We start from the raw sequence: 16,013 nt of genomic DNA, 5'->3' as shown, positions 1-16,013 counted from the left end.
ACCACCGATTCATCACCGATTCATCACCCAGAGAACCACTTCAAGACTTCATCAGACATGGAAGAAAAGCAAGAGACTGGAGGGGGAGGAGAGGGTTAAAGCAAAGAGACACACAAAGTGTGTGTGTGAGTGTGTGTGTGTGTGTGTGTGAGGGGGTGCTCCATTCAGACAGGAAATTCCACTAGAAAAATTTGGCTTGAATCCTAACTACACAGATCTGTGCCAGTAGTCACACACACACACACACACACACACACACACACACACACACACACACACACACACACACACACACACACACACACACACACACACACACACACACACACACACACACACACACACACACACACACACACACACAGGGTTTAGAAGCTACAGCAGAACAACATGAAACCATCGTCATCTGAAGGAAAGTTTGAAGAGGCTGAATCATGTTATTATTATTATTATTATTGTTATTATTATTATTACTGTTATTATATTATTATTATTATTACTGTTATTATTATTATTAGTTATTATTATTATTATTATTACTGTTATTATTATTATTGTTATTATTATTATTACTGTTATTATTATTATTATTATTATTATTACTGTTATTATTATTATTATTATTATTATTATTATTACTGTTATTATTATTATTATTATTATTATTATTATTATGACCGTTATTATTATTATGACCGTTATTATTATTATTATTACTGTTATTATTAGGGTCCGATGTCCCAGAATGGGACAGAGGAACCTATTGTTTTCGCTTTTATATCCTATTATTATTATTATTATTATTATTATTATTATTATTATTATTATACCCCGTCCGCCTTTGATCGCTAATTCGACCCACTAAAAATGCCCGAAAACTCACCAAAATTTGCACGCACCTCAGGCCTGGCGAAAAATTTGATAATTTGGTGGCGTGAAAAAAAACGGACAAAACAAACGATGGAACCACACGACCGCCAGGTCTGACCGATTTGCACAAAAATCGCCACATGTAGTCTTCGCCCCAGAATGAGCAAAAACTTACATTGTGACCCCGCCCAAAACCAAACAGGAAGTCAGCCATCTTGGGTCAAAGGTCAAAAATGGAGTTTCGCCCTCGAAACGCATCTGCGCTATCTAGTCTGAGGGGATTCATCCGATTCGCTTAAAACTTGGCAACACCACATAGGACCCATTGAAGATGAAAAGTTATCGAAAGAATTTTCGTATCTGTCACGGTTTGGTCGTGGCGCCGCCACAAAAATGCAATGCTAATTTTCGTTAGCACGCAAAAAATTCCATATCTCCATAACTCTGACACACAAACTTTGATCAGCTTCAAATTTCACACAAAGGACATGTGCCCAAGCTTGGTCATGACTGCTTTGAAACATTTCCCATCATGCCTTGTGTTTTCGACCGGTGTCATTTAAGGTCATGTACACGGTTAGCATTTACAGGACGCCGTTCTAGGAAAAAGCTTATAACTCTAGAATGCAAAGTTCAAACTGCTTCATATTTGATACACATGATGACCGTACAGCCATAAACAAAACTCGAGAACCAATTTACCCATAATGCCTTGCGTTCTCAGAGGGCGCCGCTTCTGTGGTCGTCCAACACGAGCAGCTGTAGCGGACAGACGATATGTCGTGCTGACTTCAAAACACTGTAGGATGAATCTTATTAGATGGAAGCACATTTCTATGGCAAATATACCAGGCTGTGAAAAGTGGGAGGGGCCTATCATGACACAGGAAAATCCCTCGCCATAACTACGCCGTTATACAAAAATGCTTATAACTCTAGAGTGCAAAGTTCAAACTGCTTCATATTTGATACACACGATCACTGTCCAGAGCTAAACAACAAACAATAACCAATTTACCCACAATGCCTTGCGTTCTCAGAGGGCGCCGCTTCTGTGGTCGTCTTACACGAGCAGCTGTAGCGACGATATGTCGTGTTGACTTCAAAACACTGTAGGATGAACCTACACAGAAGGTAGCAAATTCCTATTGAAGAAACAACAGACTGTGGTCAGTGGGAGGGGCCTAAAATGTCACTGGAAAATTCTTCGCCATCAACACGCTGTAATAGGAAAATGCTTATAACGCTTCAATGCAAAGTTCAAACTGCTTCATATTTGATACACACGATGATTGTCCATCTATAAACAACGCTCGATGAAAAAAAAAAAAAAAAAAAAAAACAACGCTCGATGACCAAATTACCCATCATGGCCAGTGGGAGGGGCCTATAATCACACACAAAAATCCCTCGCCATAACTACGCCGTTATACGAAAATGCTTGCAACTCCAGAGTGCAAAGTTCAAAGTGCTTCATATTTGATACACATGATGACCGTACAGCCCCAAACAACAAACGATAACCAAAAACACCCACAATGCCTTGCGCTCTCAGAGGGCGCCGCTTCTTGGGCCGTCCTACGCCAGCAGCTCTAGCGGCAAGACGACATGTCGTGTTGACTTCAAAACACTGTAGGATGAATCTTATTAGATGGAAGCACATTGCTATGGCAAATAGAGCAGGCTGTGAAAAGTGGGAGGGGCCTATCATGACACAGGAAAATCCTTCGCCATAACTACGCCGTTATACGAAAACGCTTACAACTCCAGGCCATTTCCCAAATCCCCAACAGTGGTATACGTGACCGTGGGTTACCGCCCCCGGCCGCTTCATCGGACCCTATGACGCCGCTCGCGGCTTTAATTATTATTATTATTACTGTTATTATTATTACTGTTATTATTATTATTACTGTTATTATTATTATTATTATTACTGTTATTATTATTATTACTGTTATTATTATTATTATTATTATTATTACTGTTATTATTGTTATTATTATTATTATTGTTATTATTATTATTATTGTTATTATTATTATTACTGTTATTATTATTATTATTATTATTATTATAAGGGTCCAAAGACCAGAATATTCTGCATTTGATCACTAATCTGAGAATTCCTGAATTCTCACCAAAATTTGTACAAACCTGAGTCAAAAATTCATAATTTAAAATAATGAAAAAAATCTCACCGCTGCAGAAAAAATTCACCACATATAGTTTTGACCCCAAGATGAGCAAAAAGTTACATTATGACCACGCCCAAAACCAAACAGGAAGTCAGCCATTTTGGGTCAAAGGTCAAAAATGGTGTTTTGCCCTGGAAACGCGAACTAGTCTGAGGGGCTTCATCTGGTTCACCTCAAACTCAGCGAGAACACTTAGAACCCACTGAAGATTACAATTCTTCAAAGGAATTTGCGTATCTTGAACAGTTTTGGTCGTGGCGCTACCGCAAAGTTGTAATGCTAATCTTCGTTAGCACGCCATAATTTAAAAAAACCCATGACTATGACACACAAAGCTCAATCAGCCTCACATTTAAAAAAAATGACATTTCCCAAGCTTATTCATGACTGCCTTGAAATATTTCCCATCATCAATCAATCAATCAATCAATCTTTATTTGTATAGCGCCAAATCATAACCAATGGTATCTCAAGACACTTTACAGTAGAGCAGTCTTAAGGACGGACTCTTCATTTTATGGATACACACATATGCATATATACGTATATACACATACATATGTATCCCACACCCAACATGAATTCATCATGGCGGCAAGGAAAACCTTCTGTTAAGCAGCAGGAACCTTGTGTGGATCCCATTCCTATGATGAACAGCCATCCACGTTATGCTGTGTTGGGTGTGTGCAGAGGAAAGGGTGGAGACAGAGTTGTTGAGACTCTGTAACTCCACACTGAGGATCCCACGGACCTGCAAGACAAAAGCCAGAAGGAGAACAGGAGCAAACACACAAGGGAAGAAGCAGACATAGAGGGAGTGTTTGAGAGAGGAATGGGACCCTCTCCGGTCCCTCTCTAACCTAAATGACCTCTCTCTTAACGCCCTCTCCAACCTCTCTCCAACCGAGCATGCCAGACCCCCCCCCCGGCAGTCTATGCCTATTGCATCTTAATTATGAGCTATGAGCTGGTTCCTAACTAAAAGCTTTACCAAAGAGGAATGTTTTGAGCCTAACCTTAAAGGTAGAGAGGGTGTCTGCCCCCCGAACCGTGGTTGGTAGATGGTTCCAGAGAAGTGGGGCCTGATAACTGAAAGCTCTTCCTCCTATACTACTTTTAGAGACGAATGGAACAACGAGTAGTCCAGCATTTTGAGAGCGTAGTGTTCTGGGGGGATTGTATGGCACTACAAGCTCCTTGAGATAGACTGGTGCCTGTCCATTTAGGGCTTTATAAGTGAGAAGAAGAATCTTGAATTCTATTCTATATTTTATGGGAAGCCAATGCAGAGAGGCTAATACAGGAGTAATGTGATCTCTTCTCCTAGTTTTAGTCAGTACACGTGCTGCAGCATTTTGAACCAGCTGAAGTGTCTTAAGCGACTTGCTCGGGCAGCCTGCTAAAAGAGAATTACAATAATCCAGTCTAGAGGTAACAAAAGCATGGACTAGTTTTTCGGCGTCGCTCTGAGACAGGATAGATCTGATTTTAGCAATGTTACGGAGATGAAAGAAGGCAGTTCTTGAAGTTTGTTTTATGTGAGAGTTGAAGGATAAATCCTGATCAAATAGAACCCCAAGGTTTCTAACAGTTGTGCTTCGTGTCAGAGTAATGCCATCTAGGGCAGTTAGGCTAGCATAGGTTTCTCTAAGGTGTCGTGGGCCCAGTACAATGACCTCAGTCTTGTCTGAGTTAAGAAGAAGAAAATTTTGGTCCATCCAGGCCCTAATGTCCTTTAGACAGGCCTCAAGTTTAGATAGCTGATTTGTCTCACCTGGCTTCATTGATACATACAGTTGGGTATCATCAGCATAGCAGTGAAAGTTAACAGAGTATTTTCTCATAACATTACCAAGGGGGATCATATAGATACAGAAGAGGATTGGACCTAGCACAGAGCCCTGAGGAACCCCGTAGCTTACTTTAGTGTACACAGAAGACTTATTATTCACGTGTACAAACTGGTACCTATCAGATAGGTAGGACTTAAACCAGTTTAGGGCAGTCCCTGTGATTCCAAGTAATTCCTCTAATCTCTCTAGTAGAATATAGTGATCTATAGTGTCAAAAGCTGCACTAAGATCTAATAAAACCAGCACTGAGAGTCGTCCTTCATCTGAAGCCCAGAGTAGATCATTAGTTACTTTAACTAAAGCAGTCTCTGTGCTGTGTTGAGCTCTAAAGCCTGACTGGAAGTCCTCGAACAGGCTGTTGTTTTGAAGGAAGTTTAGGAGAGAGGAATGATAAATAGCTGCTACACCACCTCCACGGCCTATGTCTCGTGGCATATGAGTATTTAAATGACTGGGAGGAGTGGCTTCATTTAAACTAACATATTCATCTTGATACAGCCATGTTTCAGTTAAACAGAATAAATCAAAGTTATTTTCTGAGATAAGGTCATTTACTAGTAGAGATTTGGATCTCAGTGATCTAATATTTAATAGAGCACATCTAATGGTTTTATGTTTTGGTGTTTCTAGATTTGAGATTTTAATTTTTTTCAGATTTTTATAATTGATAGCTCTTTTATTTGATTTTATGTTAAAATCATTGTGAAATATGGGTCGAGGGACAGACACCGTCTCCATAAAATAATATTCATCACCATCACAACAGTTGCCATGGCGATGAACACAGCTATCATAATAGCAATGGGAGGGAAACTGTCCTAAGGCAAGCGCAGAGGGGCGTGGAGGACTCCGCCTCTGTAACATGGTCTCATTCATGAGATGTCATAACAGTGACTGTGCCATGTTTTCTGATAGTAGAGATGCTCCCTCCAAAGTATGGCCTTGTGTTTTTGACTGGTGCCATTTACAATCATGAACTATAGCATGCCATAAAAAAAAAAACTGCTATAACTCTAATACACAAAGTTCAAACTGCTTCATATTTGATACACATGACTGTTCAACCCCAAACAAGAATCAATGTGGAAATTACCCATCATGCCTTGCATTCTCAGATGGCGCCACTTTTAGTGGCGTGTGATGCAAACAGCTCTAGTGTAAAGACGTTATGACGTAATGACCTCAAAATACTGATAAACCTCGACGGATAGGAGCAGGTCTGTGATCAGTGGGAGGGGCCTATAATGTCACGAGAAAAGCCATCGCCATTTCCTCGCCTTCACATTCTAAATGCTGTATTTTGGCTCAAATTCACTGAAAGTGATTTTTAACTGGTTTTTGCTTCATACTGGTTTTAAACTAATACTACTGTGTAAATAGGCTTTCTAATTGGTGTTACTGGTAATACTGGTTTTCCTGTTCCACTGCAATATAATTGCTATTGCTAGGCTAATGGTAATATTTGCCTAATGCTAATGCTAGGTAAATGATATTGCGAGGTTAATGCTATTGCTAGGTTAAAGCTAATACGAGGTTAATGCTATTGCTAGGTTAATGCTAATGTTTGCCTAATGCTAGGTAAATGCTATTGCTAAGTTAGGTTAATGCTAGGTGTAACCCGGGTGGAAAACCCTTTAATATTAATTAATTAAATAATTTCCTTTCCTTTATATAAAATACTACGTATTACGCCAATACATCACGCTGTTACGTCGCACCGTCACGGGAGAGCGCGTCCAACTCACTGTTTAAACACAGCTGTGGCTGAATGCCGGTAGGAGTGAGAGGGTCATGCGACGGAGATGTTTGCTGCAGGTACGTTGTGGTGTTGTTTATTTAGTGAACATCTTGAAACTAAAGGCAGTAAATGTCCAACTATAGGAGCCGAATACCGGAGCCATTGATTGTCCGAAACGGAGCCATTTACGGACTGAACCACAGAATTGGTAAGCTTAGCTTAGCTTAGCTTAGCTGCTACCGCTGCTCTTTGGTTGGCACATTTAATAACATCTTGTATGCCTTCTTTCTCTAATTATGATCTGTTGACTGCAATGTTGGATTTATAGTTTATTCTCATGGCTGTGTTGATGAGAATGAATGCACTTTAAACCAGTTTCCTTGTTGTTTTCTATGCACTTTAATGCAGTCCAGTCAACCACTGGGCTGCTAGGCACTTTATTTGTGGATGCTGGGTTTTTGATGTTTAGTACTGCAATGAATTGATTAATATGACAAATATTATAATTACTTGAATCGTATTTATATATCAAGAACTAATTATATTGTACAATATTTGATTAATGAAATACTAGTAAATATAATGCAGCTTGTGTTATGGAGCACCAGTATTTTTGAATGTTTCTTAATGTGTGTACCACTGTATATTTAATTAGACCTGTTTGTCATATAGGCCAGTTGATGGTGAGCTAGAGCCTAGTCTGGGCACTAAGCTGAAGATTCTGCCTGGACTGAACAAACTGACCCTCCACTGCTCTGGTGGGGCTGGTAGGAGGCTCCTTTGTGCAGCCGCTCTTTTCCTCGTTTTTTCCCCTTCACAACACAGTGAAGGGCCACAAACCTCATACATTCCCCTCCGATACTTGGACTTTATCCTTCTATGGACTGGAACTCTGGTTGGGCATTGATGGACTATGTGTATGGCACAATGTCTATTGTTGTAAATGTCTTAATGTTGGTTTATTCAATTTAAATATCACAATATAAGGTATCACCAAAAATCAGAACTGTGTTCAGTGTATTTACTCTCTGCTCCTTGAGTTAAATCTAGGCTTCTGACTCGAGCCCAAATAATAATAATTGCATCGCTATCTGTTTGTATAACCCTTGTGCCTAAATCTAAGATAGCGTACGTACATGTTACATAATGTTTGCCTAATGCTAATGCTCGGTAAATGCAGAGCTTAATTTGTGCCAGATCCTGCTTCTCCCAGATTTTGACCTTCACTTATTTGATTGAATCCGTGTACCTTCGTTCTTTGGTTATTCCGTTTTGAAACCAAATCAAAATAACAAATTAACAATGTGGTTTTTTTTGTTTTACTGATTTAAAACCAAAACAGAAATACAGAAAAACCAAAAACCAGATAGGCAACATTTTTCACTTTTTTGTGTGTGTGTGTTTTTTTAAAACTTGTTCTGTTTGTGTGACGGAGAAATTAGAGCGAGAACTGAAGTCCACTACACCTGGTTTCCCTCCCCAGGTCTCCTCACACAACAGGACTGTTTATTTCAGCAGTTTTCTGGTCCTGCTCATGTTTTCATTCAGTCTGTGGATGTCTTAGCTTGTAAAAAGCTGCTTATGTTTTGTTTTGTGGTGTTACGATCCAAATAGTATCCAGATGAACTGGTGACTCACTGTCGACTGTGAGGAACAATAGATGTTAGAACTTCTACGGTTTGACAATTTTGTGAAAACAATTACAGGTTTTTTGAGGGCAGTAAAAATGTTTATTTTGCACATTATAAATACTGCTAATAGCACAAACACACACAAAAGTTGATCACAAGAAACGAGGAGCACCAGTAGATTCATTACACCACCTCTGGTTCCACATATCATGAACATGTTTTACGTAACATCAATTTCTTGGTTTTGATTTATTTATGTATTAATAACATTTCAATTCACCAGTAATGTGACTTATGCGTTGCTTCTTTTTATATCCGGACAAGGAGCAAAACTCCGCCCAGTCACCAGATTATCTGGATACTATTTGGACCGTAACACTGTTTGGTAAAGTTGTCAGATATTCACAGATTCAGACTTCCAGCATCAATAACTTCATAATGAAACGTCATCAACACATAAATGACACCTCTACCATCAGTGTGATGGTATAAGATATAATATATGATATAAGATCATTTTTATCAAACACAGCAGATTAAAACTCCATCTGTGGGTCGATCTGTGCGCTGAGATTAAAACATGAAGCGCTCGTCCAATTTCCTCGTAAAATAACCAGATTTAATTTTAAAACAGAAAAACGCTGCTTGTTTGGTTTTTCCATTTTCCTGTTTCTGGTTTTAAATTAATGAAACAAAAAATAATCCATTTTTTAATTTGGTTTTAAAACTGAATAACCAAAGAACGAAGGGTACATGGATATGATTGGATTTAGCACCTCAATAAAAAACATTCCAACCCCTTTTTCACTTTTAGGTGTTTTTAAAGTATTATTATTGGACAGCTGTGTTTTGTTTTTGAGTTGAAATCACTGGAACTTTCATTGTAAAGACAAAATTGAATGTAGACAGCGCAAATGAGGAATTAGAGAGGAGGGTCAAGCCACGCCCCCACGCTACAGCTAAAGGCTGATTTTGTGTAAAAACAGTTTCTCTGTCAGCTCTGAAGAAGGTAGAAAATGGCTAAAAGAGTTTTTTTAAACCAATAAGTGAAGCTAAAGCTGAGCTAAAGCTTGTTTCTGTGGAAATCGTGGAGGAGAGCAGCAGCAGCACAGCAGCAGATAGCATCAGTTAGCGTAGCTAGTAGCAGCAGTTAGCGTAGCTAGTAGCAGCAGTTAGCGTAGCTAGTAGCATCAGTTAGCGTAGCTAGTAGCAGCAGTTAGTGTAGCTAGTAGCATCAGATAGCGTAGCTAGTAGCATCAGATAGCGTAGCTAGTAGCATCAGTTAGCGTAGCTAGTAGCATCAGTTAGCGTAGCTAGTAGCATCAGATAGCGTAGCTAGTAGCATCAGTTAGCGTAGCTAGTAGCATCAGTTAGCGTAGCTAGTAGCAGCAGTTAGTGTAGCTAGTAGCATCAGATAGCGTAGCTAGTAGCATCAGTTAGCGTAGCTAGTAGCAGCAGTTAGCGTAGCTAGTAACATCAGTTAGCGTAGCTAGTAGCATCAGTTAGCGTAGCTAGTAGCATCAGTTAGCGTAGCTAGTAGCATCAGTTAGCGTAGCTAGTAGCAGCAGTTAGCGTAGCTAGTAGCAGCAGTTAGCGTAGCTAGTAGCATCAGATAGCGTAGCTTGTAGCATCAGTTAGCGTAGCTAGTAGCATCAGTTAGCGTAGCTAGTAGCATCAGTTAGCGTAGCTCGTAGCATCAGTTAGCGTAGCTAGTAGCATCAGTTAGCGTAGCTAGTAGCATCAGTTAGCGTAGCTAGTAGCATCAGTTAGCGTAGCTAGTAGCATCAGGTAGCGTAGCTAGTAGCATCAGTTAGCGTAGCTAGTAGCATCAGTTAGCGTAGCTAGTAGCATCAGGTAGCGTAGCTAGTAGCATCAGTTAGTGTAGCTAGTAGCATCAGTTAGTGTAGCTAGTAGCAGCACCTGTAGCGATGATGCTAACTAGATGATCTGCTACTACTAAGGAAGGTCTCAGCTGTTGTGAGGATACTAAGTGAGGCTGTTTTTTCTTTTTTTGGCTGTTTTGACAAATAAAAGTTAAACACATTTTATTTAATTTTTCTGTTGTGCTGCTGATTCATTAGAGGAGTTATGATCTTATGGGTGTAAACGTTTGTAAATATTTAGTGTTTGTGTGTCTGAAACTTTCCTTTGTGGCTAAATTAGCGCTGACTTAGCGCTGTCCTTGGTGCTGAAACATGACAGCTGTCACTCAGAGAGACGGATGCTCTATGAGTGATTCTGTGCTTCTTTAATGCTGATTCATCATTATTTCAGAAGGAGAAGTTATTAATAATGGGTTATATGAATGAGAATATTAATTATGATTATTTATATTACTTTAACAATTGACAGGAGAAATATGTCTACGTTTTTAAACTAAACCCATTCATTTGAAAGCAGAGAAAAGTGAATTTGAACAGTAATCTACAGAGTTAGGGTGAACCTAACCCATAATCACAGCTGTAATAAATCAGAGGATATTAACCTTTTATTACATAATTCAATCAAACAAACAATGTGATAATTCAGTCATAATGAGATGTATTTCTGAGATGATAAAAGTGAAATTATACGTAGATAAGTGAAGGAAACAACTGGGTAAATATTTGACTAAAAAGTAAGATACATATTAGAATAAAGACAATAATAATAAGTTTATTAAAAAATCAATAACGCACAGGGAGAAACAGACAGATATGACATGTATTAGTGGGTGGAGCTTATTATAAGTGTGTGTAGTTATGGGAGTTTGTGTTGTATGTCAGGTCTCGTAGGTCGTTCTGGTGAGATGTGGAGGCTGCAGAGTTCCACGCTCTGAGCTGCAGGAACAAAGTTTGTTTTGAGACGGAACGTTGTAAGTTCTGCTGTCTTTGAAGAATGTTTAGTAAAACAACACGTTTTTATTAGAGGAGACATTTTCAGCTGACTGGACGTTTCTAGTCTCAGACGCTGAAGTAGAGAAATGGTTGTAGATCACATGCAGCAGTGGCGGATGCTTTAAGACTACAAGGGAACCTCAGCTTCCCCTAAAATCAGTGGTCAAATATGTAGTGTTGTGTGTACATTTCATTGACTAAATATATGACAGAACACATGTATGTTTAGTTCAGAATCAGCTTCTTATAACAGGAAACTGACAGTGACAGCGTGACGTTCTTCATTCATTACCGCAGCGTCACAGTGTTAATAAACAGTGGTGAAGTTCAGCTTCAATTGACTTCAATGGGAGAGGATTTAGTGGTTGATCCACTGCAGTCAAACTAGACGCTCATTGGATAAATGCTCGGTTATGACGCACTTAGTCCCGCCCATCGGACGCCGGGCTTCACAGGAGGTCTATGGAGCAGTGGGCTGGATCTGTCTGTTCCGGACGCTGGAATAATGGATGATGATTGGATGATCTGTCTCAGGCTAATTCAATTTTGATTGACAGCGAAATGAGCCAATCAGAGAGTATGACGTTGTAAGCACACAGGCGGGTTTTTCAAATATTTCAGTCCGTTGCTCTGTGTTGACACGGAGACTTTGCTGATCCTCTCATAGCGAATCAACTTCTGACAAACCTAGTGTCTGTTTTTGGTGTTTGTGGAGACTGTTACTGCTTGTGTTGTGAGACTTTTCACCAAACACTCACACTCCAGCGCGCAGCAGCTACGCGTGTGTGTGTGTGATAATCTACAAATAGTTGTTGACAACAAAATGTGAATTCTACTAGAATTCACATTTAAATAAACAGATACATTTTCTGAAGTAGGCAGAAAATGAGCTTCTCCTGCATGAAAGACCAGCAGCCGCCACTGACATGCAGGACTATCGTACTGGATGTCACGTGACCGTCTGTGGCTCTGGTTTGAAGGTTGGGTAAAAATGAAATGAAAACAAAAGTAATGGATGATAAATAAAACTGAAAAGAGTTCTTTAAAAGTAACTTTGGAGAACGTTTCCTAAAGGATGTGTTTTTGTTAGATATTAAAACTCATGAAGGTGGTCAGTGATCTCCAGCATGTCCTGCTACAGACATGTAGGTGTGTCAGTGAGACAGACAACACATATAAACCATACTAATCAATTCAGCATAATGCAAATCTTCTCTTTGATAACAGAAAAGAATATATCATCATTCATTTTAATATCACATCTGGTTTATAAAAACACAGTATCACCTCAAAAAATTAGTTCTGAGTATTAACGGTGAAACATTGTTCAAAAATCATGTTCTATTATTAAAGATTAAACAGTGGGTTGTCTTTTCAAACAATATTTGTGATGTTTTAGACATTTTAAAGCCTTTTACTGTAAACGGTTATAATATTCTCTGAATAATGGCATTTTCACACAGTCATAACATGTATTTTATAGATTTTACATAAATATCATATGGTTATTTTGTGACTTTTAAACATATGATAACAGGTTTTCTTCTGTTCTCAGTTTGAAATAAAAAGACACAAAACACTTCTTTATGGGACATCCAGCTTCTCCTCCTACGAGATGGTACGTGAAAGAGTCGTTAAGGAGAGTTTGGAATTCCAGATAAATGTATTCTTGTGCCTCATGTTAGAAAGAGTCTGTTTAATAATTCACACAGGGCTCCAGACTGCAACCAAAATAGTCGCATGCGCGAGTATTTTTTCAGTGTGTGCGAGTGAAAATTTTATCTGCTTGCATCCGTGAAAGTGTGTATACGTTATTTTATACGCTTTATCACGTCCCACAGAGTACAAACCTCTCTCTCTCATACAATGGCTCAGTGGTAGAGTGGGTTGTCCAGTGACCGAAGGGTTGAGGGTTCAAATCCCACTCTAACCGAGTCATTGTCGTTGTGTCCTTGGGCAAGGCACTTTACCCACATTGCCTTGTATGAGTGAGTAGGAATTGTGCATGAATGTTGGTGGTGGTCAGAGGGGCCTCTGTCAGTCTGCCCCAGGGCAGCTGTGGCTACATTGTAGCTTACCACCACTGGTATGACTGTGTGAGTGACTGCTGTGAATGAATAATGGTTTCTGTAACGCGCTTTGAGTCTCCTCAAAGAAAGTGCCTATTAATGATATATAAAGAGTCTATTAATGATTAATGACAAATAAAATCATGATATAATAATTTATTAACCTAAAATAATGACTCAGCACATTCCTACAACATCTACAGACCATCAACTTTCCTCCACCTGTGACTAACCTTAAGTTTTAAATCCCTGGTAAGAAACTAAACCAACAAAAACACTATTTCTGGAAGAAAATACAGATTTAATTGTGTGGGAACAGATTCATTTAACCACCAATGTACAGGTTAAATATGTATGTTTTATGAAATGAGTAATTATCATGTGTTGATCACATGATCATGTGTTATTATATTCATGTTACTTTTTGTAGACTTTCATATACATTAACTATAAAAATCATCTTTATAAACATTGTGTTCATGTAAACTGAGATGTGTAAGAATTTAAAGATAAAGATACTGTTTTATTTATTGATGTCAATATATTTTATTTTAAACTGTTTTTAAGTTTCCATTTACATGATCAATATAAATGAAATCAAACATTATTCTATATAACTGTATATAATGTAATCCACTGTATTGTCTTCATAGAGAAGGTATTTATGGCACCAGGAGGACTTTAATCCAGGTGAGATGAGGTTCAATGGTTCCTTGTAGAGTAAAGGTTACAGACCCCTGACCAGGGGAAGAGGGTTAGGAGACCCCACTATCAGAGCTGGACCCTCTCAATTTAATTCATGGGGTGAAACAATGCAGATGATAAGTTGGTTATGTTACTGTTAAATTAATTCATGTACAGCATTTATGTAAAATAAAAAAAAACTGTTGTTATGATTTAATGTTATTTAAAAATTTTTTTACGTTTTCTTTTAAAATAATATAAATGTCCTGTTATTTCAGCTACTGATTGTTGCAGAAGAGCACGAGGAGAAGACACTGACTGCAGAAAAACATGATACGATATTATCAGGTCATCATGTGTTGGCCTTGAGCCTCACTCCTAGTGCCTAGTCAGCACTTATTATAAAGGTGATCAATCTCTACCTGTTTATTGATTAGATAACAGTGACTCTAAGGTCTGTAAATGTGACTGTTTATAGATGAGTCCATGTCTGCTCTAGTGGTTATGTTATGTTATGTTATGTTATGTTATGTTATGTTATGTTATGATTCAGTCCTGTTTATATGGACTGTAAATCATAACTAGCTGCATCATACATACTGAAATAACGCACTAACCCTAACACACATAATGATTAACTGCTAACCCTAACATATGGTGGGTGGATAGTTCCACTACTAACTAACCATTTATGAATGGGAGTGAATGGGAGAAACCAATATAATATGATATAATGTAATGTAATGTAATGTATAAATTATTAAAATAAATACAAACTTCATAACATTTTTACTAATGTTGAAACAGATTTATAATGGTGGTGCATATATTATTATATAATTGTTATGTAATGTTAATATAATATTAAAAATACATTATATAAAACAAAACAATTTTTAACAGAATGAAGTTTAATTGTAGTTCTAATCATATTTAATATTTTTTAAACTTTTATCACTCCCATGATGTCTTTAAAGTTTAAAATAAAAGATAAAAAATGTTTGAGTTGTATTAAAGACACTTTGATAATAATTACAGCATATTGTTCTTTGCACTTCTTATATTTGTTCTTTGTGTTTATTTGATTCCTATTTTAGACACTTTGCTAAAAATGACTTTATATTGTAAATATAAGCTTTAATAATAATTATTTAAAAGCGCCTTTCAAAACACCCAAGGACACTGTACAGGGCAGTCATTAAAATAAACACAATAAAACAGAGTACAGTATTGGTACAGTATTGGTGAATGTGTGTCTAGATGGAGTAGGATTGTCTGAAGAGGTGAGTTTTGATTTGAAGAGTGGGAGGAGTCTATGGTACGGAGGTCAGGGGGGAGAGAGTTCCAGAGCTGGGGGCCACAGTAGCTGAATGCTCTGTGCCCCATGGTGATGAGTTTGACCAGAGGTACAGAGAGTGGAGTGTGTGGGCAGGGGTGGTGATGTGGAGGAGGTCAGATATGTACGGAGGGCCAGGTTATGAAGTGCTTTGAAGGTGATGAGGAGTATTTTGAAGTTGATCCTTTGTTTTATGGGAAGCCAGTGAAGTTGTTGTAGGACGGGGGTGATGTGGTGAGTGGAGGGGGTCCGTGTGATGATTCGTGCTGCAGAGTTCTGGAGGAGCTGCAGTTTCTGGAGGGATTTGTTGGGGAGGCCGAAGAGAAGTGAATTACAATAATCAATGCGGGAGGTGACGAGGCTGTGGACGAGGATGGCGGTGGTGTGGGGGGTGAGAGAGGGGAGGAGACAAGAAATGGTCCGTAGGTGGAAATAGGCGGACTGGGTGATGTTAAAGTGTGAATGGAAGGAAAGTGAACTGTCGAGGATGACACCCAGACTCTTAACCTGAGGGGAAGGAAGGAGAGAAGAGTTGTTAAAGGAAATATGGAAACTGTTGGATTTTGAGAGAGTGGATGAGGTGCCTACAAGGAGGACTTCTGTTTTGGAACTATTGAGTTTAAGGAAGTTGGAAAAGAACCAATAATAAATGTCTTGTAAACAGAGGGTAAGGGAGGAAGAGAAGAAGATGGTTTGGTAGAGAGGTAGAGCTGGGTGTCATCAGCATAGCAGTGGAAATGGACATTATGTTTACGGAG

The 16,013-nt window shown here is 38.6% G+C and overlaps 1 protein-coding gene and 1 long non-coding RNA gene across 2 annotated transcripts in view; one reads left to right on the top strand and one right to left on the bottom strand.

The window, feature by feature from the left end:
- Positions 1–16,013, bottom strand: part of LOC114455720 (zinc finger protein GLI2-like) — a 63,012-nt gene that overhangs the window by 18,544 nt on the left and 28,455 nt on the right. The window lies entirely within an intron of this gene.
- LOC114455539 (uncharacterized) lies at positions 6,682–7,390 on the top strand. The gene is made up of 3 exons (XR_003672692.1): positions 6,682–6,736; positions 6,803–6,867; positions 7,332–7,390. It is a non-coding gene; the product is annotated as an uncharacterized LOC114455539 (long non-coding RNA).

This window comes from Gouania willdenowi, chromosome 21 (genome assembly GCF_900634775.1).
Source record: "Gouania willdenowi chromosome 21, fGouWil2.1, whole genome shotgun sequence".
Classification (NCBI taxonomy): Eukaryota; Metazoa; Chordata; class Actinopteri; order Blenniiformes; family Gobiesocidae; genus Gouania; species Gouania willdenowi.
Note: the sequence above shows the minus strand (reverse complement) of the source record. Positions and strands in the feature narration are given on the sequence as shown.